Raw genomic sequence first — 14,443 nt, 5'->3', positions numbered from 1 at the left:
ACGATACCGACGAAAATTTCGTCGTTTTGGCTGCGAAAAAAACGATGATACCGATTATTTTATTATGTTTATAAACCGAAATTTTCTCAACTAGGACGTCTTCAAAACACAGCAGGGATCGTTTCCAGTGTAGCAGTGTAGCGCCCACCAAAGATATTTCAGAACTTTTCTGTTTGTGCTCCCCAGTTACATATCACGTGCCATTATATGGTAAATATTAATGTAAAAATATAGAAATATAGCACGTGCGTCTGTGTGGTGCAAATATTATGCACCCACTAAGCTGGGGGCACAAACGGAAAAGATCTAATTTTCCATAGTAATTCCAACATAATGGTGCTACCCAGATTGAGGTCCAGATCGTAGCGGCCTCTGATCAGACCTTACCAGACTTGACGAATAATTCATTATTCAGTATAATATATGCTCTCAGTAACCAGTTTTGTGACAACTACGGTGCTTATGGCTCAATGATGGTTCAGTCTGTTCTTTTTGATGCGACATGATATATAGGTGATTTGATATGAGTTTTCTATTAATTACTTTTTTGCTGTTTCGGCTAATTTTGCGGCCACTTACATCAACATAGCAAATACGGACATTGGACGACAGTAAGAAAAACTGAGGTTTATATTATTTAATTGTAGCGCGTTCAGAGTTTTAGTTGACTTAAGGGGTCGCAAAATCAGCCAAAACAACAAAAAAGCAAAAACTCATTAAAAGAAAGGTTTTATAAAATCGCATAATATATTATGTCTTATCAAAAAGAACAGACTATCAATATACCATAGGCACCGTTAATTGACACAAGAAACTGATCACTGAGGGCATATAATACAAAGAAAGTTGATGATTTATTCGTCAAGTAATAAAGATCGCTTTCATCAGACTTTCGTGCCTTTGAAATCTGTTAGGACCAGGTTTTGGTGCGCTTGACGCCTCCCTTGATCAGACAATCGTTCGTTCGATGACTTTTCCACGCCATATGATTCAAGCACACAATGCACAGGTGTGTGGTCGAAGATCACTTCAGTCTGTATTTAGTCTGGACACCTCGGGAGGAGTAGAAGCTATTTTTCGTAGGGATTTATAATTGGAAAGTACCCAAGTACAAGATTTGCACTTTTAAGAATCAAATTTTGCACTTCATTGCAAAAAAAGCTGAATGGACGATTTCACAAGAGCTCAATGAAGGTAAAATTTAATGTATCATCGAAGAATTCAGCCTTAACATCAACCTATAAATTGATTAATTTGATTGTTTCCCAGCTATCAGCTTCTGATTGGAAAGCAATTTTTCGCAAAACTTAAAAATAGGCTTTTCCGTAAAGTTTTCCAAACTGTATTTTTTGCAATTTTTCAACTCAGTAACGGTAAAACTAAAGTTTTTAACGATGAAAAAACTAGTTCTTATAGTTTTCTAGACAGGTTAAGTAAAATTATTGCTTGGTTTCAGGAAGAAAATGGTAGTAAAAAAAACTACCATGAAATTTTCAGAACGTTGAACTATTGCTTTTTACTGCACTCCTAAATGTTAAAATTATTTAACAATGGTTTAACATCACGTTATGTGGGATAAGATTGCAAATAAAATTTAAAGTTTCATAACTGAAAAAAAAAATATTTTTGCTGTTACAAAATACAAAAAAAAACAACTAGTTTGTTTTCTTTGGCAAATATGAAAAAAGATTTTTAATTTTTTAGTTAGAAGATTGGTTGGCACAATATAAAAGCAGTCAACAAAAATTTTTACAAATCGCAGACGAAAACGCTACATCCTTTTCTTTGGTTTTGTCATTGCCTAAAAAGCATCCAGTCAAACTTTTTTAAAATCTCGAAATAGGTTATTGCCATATTAATGGTATATACGATATGTTACCAATATATCAACGTAAACCTGAAAGTATTTAAAATAATTTCAAACAGTTCTATAGTAACGAGTCATTATCCCGCTAGCTCTTCTAATATCTTTGTATTTTCTTCATAGAAGTTTCTAGAAACATCTGAGACAAATTTCACACAATTTCTCTTCAATATTATTCCGAAAACTTTCTTTTTTTCATAAATTTTGCTTCAAAATAGTCCAAAAATATTCATTTTGATTCAAATAGTGACTATTTGTGGACCTTTCCAGTACTTGCCGTTCCTTTGGAGAAATTGCTAGCAGACTGTGATTTATACACATTAGTAATATCAAATTGCAAAATCAAGTCTTCAATTTTTCACCGTAATAATTCGAAATGTCTAACAAGGCGGGTCGGTAATGTGCAATCGCACATAAAGTTCTGACCCCGCTCATCCACAATTTTGGCATAATTGTTACCAAATGAGGAACAGATAGAAAAACACAAAAATTTTAAGTATTTTTCAAAAAAAAACTGGTGTATGAAACGACACGATAGCCTCCAAAGCAAATAACTCAGTGGAGTAAAAAATGATGCAAGAGATTGACAAGAAATGCCGATATTAAGAAAGCGGGCGAAGACGAACGGCAAAATCAAACAACAACAACAAACATTAATTACATCAAAAAATTTATGTCCGTTTTAAAAAACAAGACTTAATAACAAAGTCAAAATAGCGTCAGATAAAACCGAAAAAAACAAAATAACTTATAATTCAACAGAAAAAAATTGAATATTCACCAGTTCATAATAATGCTTGGTAACAATTAGACAAAAAAGAACAGAAACTTTAAAATTAGAAAATTCGCTGAATTTTTAAAAAAAACAATTAATTTCAAAGTAAGGAAAACCATTAGGATTCAACTAAGATATTCCATAGGTTTACAATTACCAATGCTTCTATAGAAGGGAATTAAGAACTCTTGGTATTCAGTTTTTTATGCAGTTACAAAAAGAACAACAAATAGACAACAAACTAAAAATCAATTACAACTTGCCGGAAAATGCTTTGGAAGCCGTAAAACCATACTTTGGCCCACAAAATATATTTGATTGCACCTTCGTTGAACACCGACACTGTATTATGTGGCCGCTCATTATTGGAAATAGGCAACAATTAGCCAAAAAAGAAAAAAATGCAAAATAATGTAAAAGTTGGTTTTTTATCGAAAAAGATTTATTTCCAAAGACATGAAAGCCATTAATTACAAAATGAAAAAGCTGAATAGGTTCGTCCATTCTTCCAAAGGAAGCCCTTGAGACCTGCAATTATCTAGAATAGATCTTACGTCTACAAAAAGAACGTCAAATATGACGAAAATCAAATAATTTATTTACTTTTTTTGTGAAAAACCCGTGTGGAAGCCAGTACAGTCATAACGAATTCTCTTAAAACATTAGATTTTGTGACAGCAGTCCCTTTTGACAACTTCCCTTGAAATGTATTATTTGACCTCTCATTAATGAAACTCGGTAAAAATTAGACCGAAAAAAAAGAGCAAGATTATGTAAAACTTGTTTTTATCGAAAAAAATTTATTTCCAAAGACATGAAAGCCATTAATTACAAAATTTAAAAAATTTAATAGTTTCGTTTATTCTTCCAAAGGAAGCCCTCAAGACCTGCATTTATCGAGAACATGTCTTACGTCTACAAAAAGAACGTCAGATTTGACGAAACTCAAAAATTTATTTACTTTTTTTGTGATAAACCCGTGTGGAAGTCAGTACAGTCATAACGAATTCTCTTAAAACATTAGATTTGGTGACACCAATCTCTTTTGACACTTTCCCTTGAAATGTATAATGTGACCTCTCATTAATGGAACTAGGTAACAATTAGACCAAAAAGAAAAAAAGCAAGATTATGGAAAACTTGTTTTTACCGAAAAAAATTTATTTCCAAAGACAAAGCCATTAATTACAAAATGAAAAAATTGAATAGGTTCGTTTATTCTTCTAATGAAGCCCTTGAGACCTGCAATTATCTAGAATATGTCTTGAGTGTACAAAAATAACGTCAAATATGACAAAAATCAAAAATTAATTCACTTTTTTCTGTGAAAAACCCGTGTCGAAGTCAGTAAATTCATTACGAATTCCTTAAAAACATTAGATTTTGTGACACCAATCCCTTTTGACACCTTCCATTGACAAAAATAATGTCATTTTTAACCTTTAATTAACGAGACCATGCAACAAACAGACAATACAAGGAACAAAATTGCGAAGTTGAGATGTTTTATCTTTCGTTTTGGAAAACAATTGGTTTCAAAGTCTTGAAAGCTATTATCTATCTTCTAATATCCGAACGTCAACTTATCTACTCTTCCAGGAAAAGCAAATCAAACCGGGTCATTGTACAGGAAATTAAATACGACTAAAAAGACAGTAAAAACGACAGTTAAAGACAAAATTATTAAATTCGAGTAAATTCTTCGAGAAAGTATTGTCGAAGCGGTAAAGAACCAAAATCCATATCTTTAAAGATTTAAATGTTATCAATTGTGGTTTATTTTGTACGGGAAAAATGTGATATATGAGCTGACAATAACGTGATACTTTGACAAAATTATAAAACATGAAAAAAGGGCAAATAGTTAAAAACTAAAAAAATTTGCGAAACCTAGTAGTATCAAAGCCACAACACCATAACTTTAGGCGTAAAACAGCAATAGAAACTAAATTTGAAAATCAGCAGAAAGAAGGAGCACTCTTTGATTGCTGACACTAAGCTACAAATTGACCAAAGTAAGAGAAAAATGGAGGCAAAGTTCAATAAGCCATTTTTTATTTAAAAATCAAATACTTTAAAAGTCAAAACGACCATAAGCTTTCAAGCAATCAACTAGATAAATTGATTTTAAGCTACTTAGGAAGCCAATAGGAGCTATCACTAGTGAGCTTTGATTTGAAATGTTCTGTTATTTAATTAATGTGAAAAATCGAATTTTTTTTTTTATAAAAAACCGACTGATGACAATCCGAATTATTTTTGGATTGTAACGGCCCAAAATTGGTACAGAACTAGTTCTGCTAATGTTGATTGTCCTTTAGGAATATTTATTTTTTGGAAAGTCATTGATATAGATATTTTGTTTGTTAAAAAATTAAAAGTAAATGCTGCGTTTTTGATAATCAACGAAAAAAGTTAGCAAAAAACGGCAAAGTTTTATTTACAGAGCACTCTCAACGGAAGTTGAAGTGGAATTAACCTCTTTTTTCAGTCTACAATGATTGTGTTAGTGGTGTTTGGGTGTTCACTTCCTGCAAATTTAATCAGAGTGGACTAAAGAAACTTATTTCATGCTGTCTTTGATGAAAAAGTCTGAATTTTGTGAAGTTTTTAGCCGCAATTTGTGACAAAAGAATTCAATGAAAATAGCCGCCAATGTATTTTGACTTTTAACGTAAAATGAACAACATTTTTATGAAAAAATTTTTTAAATTTCAATTTGCAAAATTTTAGTCAAAAATTCCGAAAAAAGGTGAATGAAATCAACGGAATTCACTTTATTTTCTCGAAAGTTTAAAGCCCGATATCTCCCTGTCAAAAACAAAAATTAAAAATATCTTTTTAATTCTATATTCTACGCTGGACAGGCTTTCTAATGATACCAGTCTCAACTCTCTACGATGAATATATCGATCGGCCAAAATTGACTGAACAAAAAAAACATAGCCGGAAGAATTCCGGAAGTGACTGGAAGCACCAAAACTTCACAAAAAGCTGAAGCCATTACCTTTTGTATTAAACCATTAACTCATTACCTCCACGGGTCTGATCTAAAAATCGGTGAAATTTAAACAACTGTCACCAAGAGAAAATGAGGCAAAATTTTATTATTGAAAACGTTTGGTAAGGTTAAAAAAGTCTGAAATATTTAGGATGGTCAAAAAACTGATAGCCTGACAAAGCTGACAGAGCCATCAATTGCCCTCAGATAATTAATGATTCTAATCTCAAAAAGATCGCGAAAGCAAACGGCAGATAAAAACTTTTCAAAAAAGACATGAAAGTCAAAATTATTCAAAAAAGAGTGCTCAAACTTAAGAATCAGAGAACCACTACAATTAGATTTCTAATCACGGCAATTAAGACAAAAATAATACATGATTCTTCCTTGTTGTATATATGCTAGACAACAAGACTTCATACTAATTCAAAAATTAAATTAATCATAGAAAAACAAAAGCAACAGAATAATATTCAAAGGCAAACAATCGTCCCAAAACAATACCCAGCCCGGAATAAAATTGCAATGAATAGTAATAAGTCGAAATGTTGGAAAAGACTTTCTAGCAAACTCCCAGTACTGCCTTATTTTGAATTAAATCAATTCCAAACCGAAGAAACCAAGATCTAAGAAAAAGCTGAAATCATTCAATTTTTTAACAACTGAAAAAATCATTATAACGAAAACAAAAGTAGGTGCCAGGACAAAACTAGAATGATACAAACAAGAATGTGAAGAATATGGACACAATGTTAGGAACACCGTAACAAAAAGACCAATTCTTGATTTTTGAAAGTTAAAAATCAAATTTAAAAAAATCAAGAAAAACGAGTACATTTCATTGATCAGCATTCGAGACATAGAAAAGACAACGAGCCATTCGAGACAAAAAATCCAGCTTGCTGAACAGAATAAAACAAGAAAAAGCAGAATTCAGACATACGAAACAATGAAACATTTTGCAAAAAAGTGGTCAAAAAATATTTAAGACTGCATTTATGAAAAAAAATTATCTGTTTTTTCAAAAACTTAACACCAAAAAATGATTGAATTTTTATTGAAACGAAATTAAAACCCCTCATATTCCCCAAAATACTATTTCTAGTAATTAAAAGCAAAATACAAACAAAAAACTGAAAAAAAAATGCAAAAAACTACGAAAATCGGATTAGCAAATGTACAATTTTATGAAACAAAATAACATCGAGGTAGAAAGAGGCATTGAGTATATGAATTATCAAAGGGAAGTTGCCATATTAACTGATTTTTGACAAAAAACAGCTAAATGATCCAAAAATGAAGAAATTAATAGAAGAAAAGCCAAAAATTAACTAAAAAATCGAGAAATATGTGCCAATTTCGCATTTGAAACGCAATTTCAGGCTAGGCAAAATACTGTGCTCACAATTTCCCGGGTTTACATTTCAACATAGCATCGATTAAAATTTATTTCTACAAAAAACCAAATTACAAGCAAAAAAACTAGGCCACTTAGACGAAAAAACGGCTAGAAACGGTTATCTATATGTGCCATTCAGTCAAAAACTACTTTTCAATGTCAAAAAGTCATTCACTAAACGCAGCGCATGATCAAAAAACTTCTCTCGCTTCACTTAAATCAGTTCACACTGCAATTTTACTCGCTTTCGCTTTTAGGTCAAAACATCGTCTGAACGAATAGTACTTCCGGTAAAAAAAAAAACCTTAAGAAAACCAATACTCCTCTTCGAGTCGTAAAAAAAACCAGTTGAGTATATAGTTCCTCCCCCCCCCCCTCAAGAGGGGTCGAAACAATTAAAATTGCGTATTTGAACATCTAACAAGCAGTCTCCGTCCATATGATCGTAATTATTGTACCACTAAAGATAACTGATCTCTTGTCCAAACTCTCATTTTTGTGTTTTTGTCAAGAAACTCGCACAATTCCGTTGCTGGAGATGCTTTGAACCTGTTACGGTTTAAGTTGCCTTCATAAACACACTATGAAATAGATCCGGTTTTCTTTTTAAAATATTTTGTGTTGTTTTTGTTGTCAGTCAATGAAAAACTGATTTTGAATCGCAACGGCGTAGCAACTGTTAAATGAACAAAACAACTGAGCCATGTTTTCCATCTAGCCATTTCCGTGTATGTAGAGACACGAGACTGAAATCTGGTTCAAAGCTTCTGACTTATTTCAACCCTTAGCTCAAATCAAACGTTTTGGTTTTACTGAGCTATAACTCTTACAGAGCGCAAATTGTCCTGTTCGTAGCTTTTATGTACCCTAGTGTATTAGATCCTTTGCAGGCAGAAAAAATTCAAAATGCAAAAAAAACGACATTTTTCTATTGTTCGCATAACCATTGGGGTTTTTCTTCAAATATATAGAAAGTAACCATTGAACAAGTTTTTCAGCAAACAATGCAAATTTGAAATCTTTAGGTCTTACTCTTCAGTCAGCGTTTTTACACGAGAGATTTCTGTGGTCCGCAAGAAATTTCACTAATTAAATAGCTTAAAATGGACGGGTTAAAAGTTTGGTTTAAAAAACACCCGAAAAAAACTTAATTGCTGTTTTCAGTGAGCTGAGAGAGATGGTCAAAATCAACAAGTTCAGGTAATAACTTTAAGAAAAAGTTTCGGAAAATTCGCTTAAAATTAATAACTCACAACTGGATAATCAGTCTTTGGCAAAATCAGGAAATTATTGAGAAGTGGTCTCAAAACAGAACGTTCTCTTGAACTTTGACCGAAATGATGGCCAGTATAACAACTACAGTCTGCTATTAGTTACTTTTGACAGTTTTCAATTGGAACCTGCGAGCTTTTCAGACCCAATTAAAGCGTAAGATTCAGATTTTAAATAATTTGGCTTCAACTATTGTACCACTCAGAAAAAGCAGGCCAATTTTACATTTCCAAATTTAAGCCGAAACATTATACAAAACTGTTCAATTAGGTTCATTAATCATGTCTCTTATTTCTAGAATCTCTGTATGTTTGTACGAACACAACTCAACAATTTTCCAAAAGTAATCAGATCTCATTTAAGTTAATAATTATTTTTTTTGTTTCTGTAAAATCGCATCGGAGCAGCATTAGTCTTTTAGCCTGCAGTGCATTCACACTAGATTGTTGTCAACTGTCCTTTACTATTACACCACACAGCTCAGATTGTGTTCCTTTTGTGACCATAAATGCTCTTTTTGGTGAATATGGTGACTTTGTTAGCGTATGAAATTTTGAAGTGTTACCATCGGCCAGCCAAGATGCCAAATGGCAGCCAAGATCGGCCAAGCTATGGTCAAACTGATGCTATAGTTAAGTGAGAGCTCATCCTTACACATACAACTTCACGGAGGCTGGGAATCGAATTATTGATAATTGGCGTGTCTGTCACACCTCTTACCTCTCGACTAAATCAGCCGCATCAAATCAGCCAAACTTGGCTCAAGTTATTCAATTTTATCAAATTTTTACCACCCTTTAAATCTATTACCAGGTAGCTGCTGGTTTTTCAACCCGTTGAACTTGATATGATTTCTTGCTCCGGGTTTTCAGTTCAAAATATTTCATCCACTTCGTTCCCTTTTACTCCTTTAGGACAACTTATCATTACAATTGTATGTCAATTTTATCATTTTTTGGTAAAAGATTAAAAAACTTGTTAAATGGCCCTTTTTTATCTTCAGCCATTGCTGTTACTAAGCAATTCCAACAACAAATTAAATTGAAAAAAAGTTTCCGATTAATGTTTTCCAAACATGGGTTATGTCCCAATTAATATTTGCTTCTGCTATAATTCATGATAATTAAACAAATGATTTGCTTTTATTTGAGTGTGCAACCGCTCTATATATTAGGAACTACGATTCATAAATTTTGAACTGTACTGAGCTGAAAAATGTGATTTAAGTACTGTCTTTACAGTGAATCATTTCCGAATTGAGTTTTTTTCATCTTATTTCAGAAATCGTCAAAAATTTTTTTTTGTTTCCTGACAGTTAAACTATAGGTTGTAATTTAATATATTGCAGGAACCTTTTTAGTTTAAATGATTTTGTATCTCCTTTTCACTCTCGAACTATCCTATCAATTTTTTGCGATTGAATTTAAAGTAATATTTTTCTGCGAGATGATTAGAACTTAGAATCAGCTTTAACAAAACCACGATAAGAGAACCACTGGGATAAATCTGTTTCATTCAGTTCAATTTTCTTCACTTTTACGACTATTTTTTCCGTTTTTCCCGTTGACAACAGTTCTAGGGACAATGAATTGATTGGAGGAGGCAAGGTAACAAAAACAAGCTAACAAAAACAAGGAGGATTCAAAAATAGAGCTCAGTACCTGACCAGAAAAATTAACATTTCTCCCAAAGAATTTTATTTCATTGTGCTGCTAAACTACGTTATTGACTTTATAACCCCCCTCACATTAAAATCTCTTTTTTTGCAACAATTAAGTTATAATTATGGTTAAATAACCATAATTTTAATTTATTTAAAACTTAAAACAAACAATAATTCAAATTATTCAAGCAAAAATATAGACATCAATCAATTCTCTTAAAGACTTGCATTATAAATTTACTAAGGTTGTTTTCTTCGTCAAAATAAAAACAACTTTTAAAAGCTCCTACGTTATTATTCAAAGCAATTTTTTCATCTTCTGGAGCAAAAGTCATTCAACGTTTTCTTAAAACTATTTTAATTTTTTGCCAACCGAAGCCATTGTGATAACCTATTCCATTTTTGTACGCATTGTCGAGCCATCGGATTCATTCCAAAGCTGGTTTTGACAATATGTCTAATTTCGAATAGTTTTGTTTGAGTGTTTTGATGAAGACTCAGATACCCGCAAAAAATTTTTCAGATTTTTTTGGTCTCCCTATGTCAAAATCAGATTTGATTGGCGACATTTTTGCTATTATTAGCTCAAAAGGTAGTATATTAGTCTGTATTAGCAGATCTTTCTAAGGTTTAATTTAGCTGCTCATCAAAAAATAAGGTCCCTGTCAATTTGAACTCCACGGTATCTGCAACATTTTTGAGTTGTGAGAACTTCGTTTTTAAAACAAATAGATCACAAATCAGAATAATTGAGCAAAAATATACTAATTCGTTTTTTTTGTATTCAAAGTTAGTTTGTTCATCTCAACGTATTCTTCTGTTTTCTGTAAATTTGCTTGGTTTTTCAATGTAAGCAACTTTTATCTGCACAGCAGACAATACCTGTGTCATATGCCATTTCAATTACTTTTTCCGTTTTAATTTTAATGGAGGAAAAATTTTTCACGTAGAAAAGACAAATGAGTGGTCCTAAAACAGTTCCCTGTGGAACGTCATGATTTAGAATTTCACAATCTTGAAAACATGCAATTCCGTTTTACTTTTTGTCGTGGTTGGCGAGAAAGGAAAACAGCCATTCTCTTGCTCCCTGGGAATGACGATGCGTTTTATATTTTTTATGAGAAAAAATGCTATGCTAAATGGAATTGAAGGCCTTTGCATGATCTAAAAAAATAGCAAAAGTTTTTTTGTTTTGAAATTAGTTAAAACTGTTTCAACTATTTGTAAAACTGAGTCGACAGCAGAATTTTTTACTGATATCCGATTTGCTCTTTAATTAATATTTTGAAATTATCATTTAAATCTGTCATCTGAGTCAGAAGGAGGCAACCAAATTTTGTTTGCAAAACTCGGAGTTACAGAAAATGGTTGATAGTTGGCCCTATCCAATTTATGACCTTTTTGAAAATTGGCCTTACATAGGCTACTTTCATATTACAGTTACAAAAATAGATACATAGGCGCTAAAAATGTAAAAATAACTTTTAAAAGCTCTTTTGTTATAATTCAAAGGATTTTTTCATGTTTTGTGAGCAAGAAGTCATTCAACGTTTTCTGAAAACTATTTTAACTTTTTGCCAACTGAATCATTGTGATAACGTTTTCCTTTTTTGTACTCATTGACTATCAATCGGATTCATTCCAAAGCTGGTTTTGACAGTGTGTCTAATTTGGAATTGCTTTGTTCGAGTGTTTTGATTAAGACAACGATACCCGTAGCAGTTTTCAGAATTTTTGGTCTTGCTATTACATAATGAAATTTGATTAATCTAATAGTAGCTCAATTGGTAGTAATTTTATCTGCATTAGCAGATTTCTGGCATTGTCAAAATTTTGACGAAAAAATACACCTTAAATAAACCAGTTAACCTGTCGACTAAGGCGTTCAATTTTCGCAGATAAATTTGAAAAAAAGAGTAACGAAATCGATAAGTGTGAAAGCACAAGTGATTTCAAAAGAAGGAAGCACGCTTTAGGGGAATTTGATGTCTTATTCGGTATATTGATCTTATCGCATGAGCCATCTTCTTTAATGTTTTAGTTAGCTGCTCATCAAATTGAAGGTACCTGTCAATTTGAGTTTCATGGAATCTGCAACATTTTTGTGTTGTGAAAACATCGGTTTTAAAACAATCAGGTCCGAAATTGGAATTATTGCGCGAAACCTTAATAACTTGTTTTTTTGTATTCAAAGATAGTTTGTCCATCTCAACATATTTTTTTTTGTTTTGTGCAAAATTTCCTTGATTTTTCAATGTAAGCTACTTTTTTCCACAGCAGACGATACTTGTGTCATATGCGAATTGAATTACTTTCTCCGTTGTAATTTTAATTGATGAAAAAATGTTCCGTAGAAAATAAAATTGAGTGGAAACGCCATATTGAGTAAAACAGTTCCCTGTGAAACGCCATCGTTCACAATTTCACAATCAGAAAACATGCCATTAACTTTCTTTTTGTCTGCGGTTGTTAAGAAATGAAAACAGCAATTCTTTCGCTTCCTCGGAAAAAAGAATTTGTTTCACTTTTAAGGAGAAAAAAATATGCTAATGGGAAATGAAGGCCATAGCATGATCTACAAAAACAACAATACTATTTTTGTTTTGATTTAAACTAGACGAAACTGTTTTAGTTAGTTTTAAGACTGCATCGTTTGCTGAATTGTTTTCTGAATCCCTGAATCCGATTTGCTCTTTATTTTTAATTTTATGCTTTGCAATGAAATCTGTCATCTGAAGCAGAAGGATGCGCTCAGATATTTTTTGCAATTCTTGGAGGTACAGAAATTGGTCGATAGTTTGTTCTATCCATTTTATCACGTTTTTGAAATTTGGCGATACATAGGCTAGGTTCATTTTAGTTGAGAAAACTTTCTCTATAATGCACTCATTTAGTGCGAATTGTAGATGTACGCCTAATGCTAGTTTGTATCTCATTTTGAGTCGAACTGATATTTCACCAGGTCGTGCTGCTTTTTATCATCCAGCGAGTCAATGATTGAGTACAGTCCTTTTCTAGTCACAGCTCTGAATGTTAATTCAGCTATGTGAAGTTTGTCAGGGTATTTACAAGCAATATCTGAACTTTTGAAATTCCCTAGATTCAAATGTCCTATTTAGACTATTTACGATGTTTTTGGATTCTTTGAAGTTTTGCCACTGTCTAATCTGATTTCATCCACCTTCACACTTTTTTCACTCGGACCGATCTTCTGTTTATTGAATTTCCATGGTTATTTACTTGTTTGTAGTTTTTGTAAAAATTGATGCAAAAATTGTTGTTCGCCTTCCTTAATCTCTTAATAACTAAATTTCTTACACGTTTAAATTTTTTGTACTTCTCAGTTTCGGGATTTCTTTTTCATTTTTTGATTAAAAATATATTTGGGCAATCAAACATCTAAACTCTTTTGTTAACCAATCTTAAAAATTCTCAAAATTTATATCACATATTTTAACAATGTGGATCGGCGTGTGTTTTTCAACAATTTTGTCGACAGTATTGATGAAAAAAACATAAAGTTGCCATTATTAAATTGGTTCATTTGCCACCTATCTGATGGGGTAAGATATCAGTTAAACTTAGAACCTGAGAAAAATCGAAAATCTTTAGTCCTTGTCATTTTATTGGTCTCAGATTTCAATGAGATGTTTGATACGAAGGTAACAAGAACATGGTTGGAGTTAAAAGGGTTGTTGTGATACTTTAGGCAATTATATGATCTTTCGAAATGAAACAATGATCAATTACAGTAAAAGTTTTATCAGTACATCTGGTTGCATCCCCGAGGTTGACAGTTTTTGTTCCTGAAATTGACGCAAATACTTCTAGTTTTTTTCAAATGTTTGTTTATGAACTTCACTATGATCTTCGTTGCCCATCAGTGGACTGAACATAAAAATTATCAAGAAAAATCGCATTGCTCTATATTTCACTAAACAATCAGCCAAATTTATAATGATTTTGAGGTAAAAATGCATGTTTTGATTTGAAACCAAAAAAATGTTGTTACCATAAAGAATCAAAAGTTTCCAAAGTTCTGGCTGGTATTTCTAGGCTTATTTCAGTTTCACACATTGTAAGCCCATGATGTACGTAGAAATTGCAAATTTTTCTCACGATTTTTAATTCTAGTATATCATTTCAAAAAAAAACAACAAACATATCAAAAAGGTCACTCAACTCCGATGCGACAGTTTCTTTTAATTCATTTTATGTCTATAATTGCTGCTACCAAAATAAACCACTTTTAACTGGTAGAATTCTGCAAAGTGCTACTTTGAGAGGTGGCAGTTCCTTTTTAATTCCAGACTCAGAGTCCATTAAAATATTAGCTGTCTCAAAACCACTATTTCCTGAATCAATATTGTTATGCCCAACATATATAACAAGATTTTCCATCTCGTGGTAACCGTTGTACTGCTTTACATTATTGTATAGGTCTTGAAATTCTGCTGAAGTATAAGAGT

The 14,443-nt window shown here is 32.1% G+C and overlaps 1 protein-coding gene across 4 annotated transcripts in view; it reads right to left on the bottom strand.

Moving 5' to 3' along the window:
* LOC142344200 (uncharacterized) overlaps positions 1–14,443 on the bottom strand; it is an 84,679-nt gene that overhangs the window by 39,019 nt on the left and 31,217 nt on the right. The gene's annotated exons all lie outside the window — the stretch shown is intronic.

The sequence above is a fragment of the Convolutriloba macropyga genome, chromosome 8, assembly GCF_964194025.1.
Source record: "Convolutriloba macropyga chromosome 8, txConMacr16.3, whole genome shotgun sequence".
NCBI classification, from domain to species: domain Eukaryota; kingdom Metazoa; phylum Xenacoelomorpha; order Acoela; family Convolutidae; genus Convolutriloba; species Convolutriloba macropyga.
This window is presented reverse-complemented; position numbering and strand designations above follow the sequence as displayed.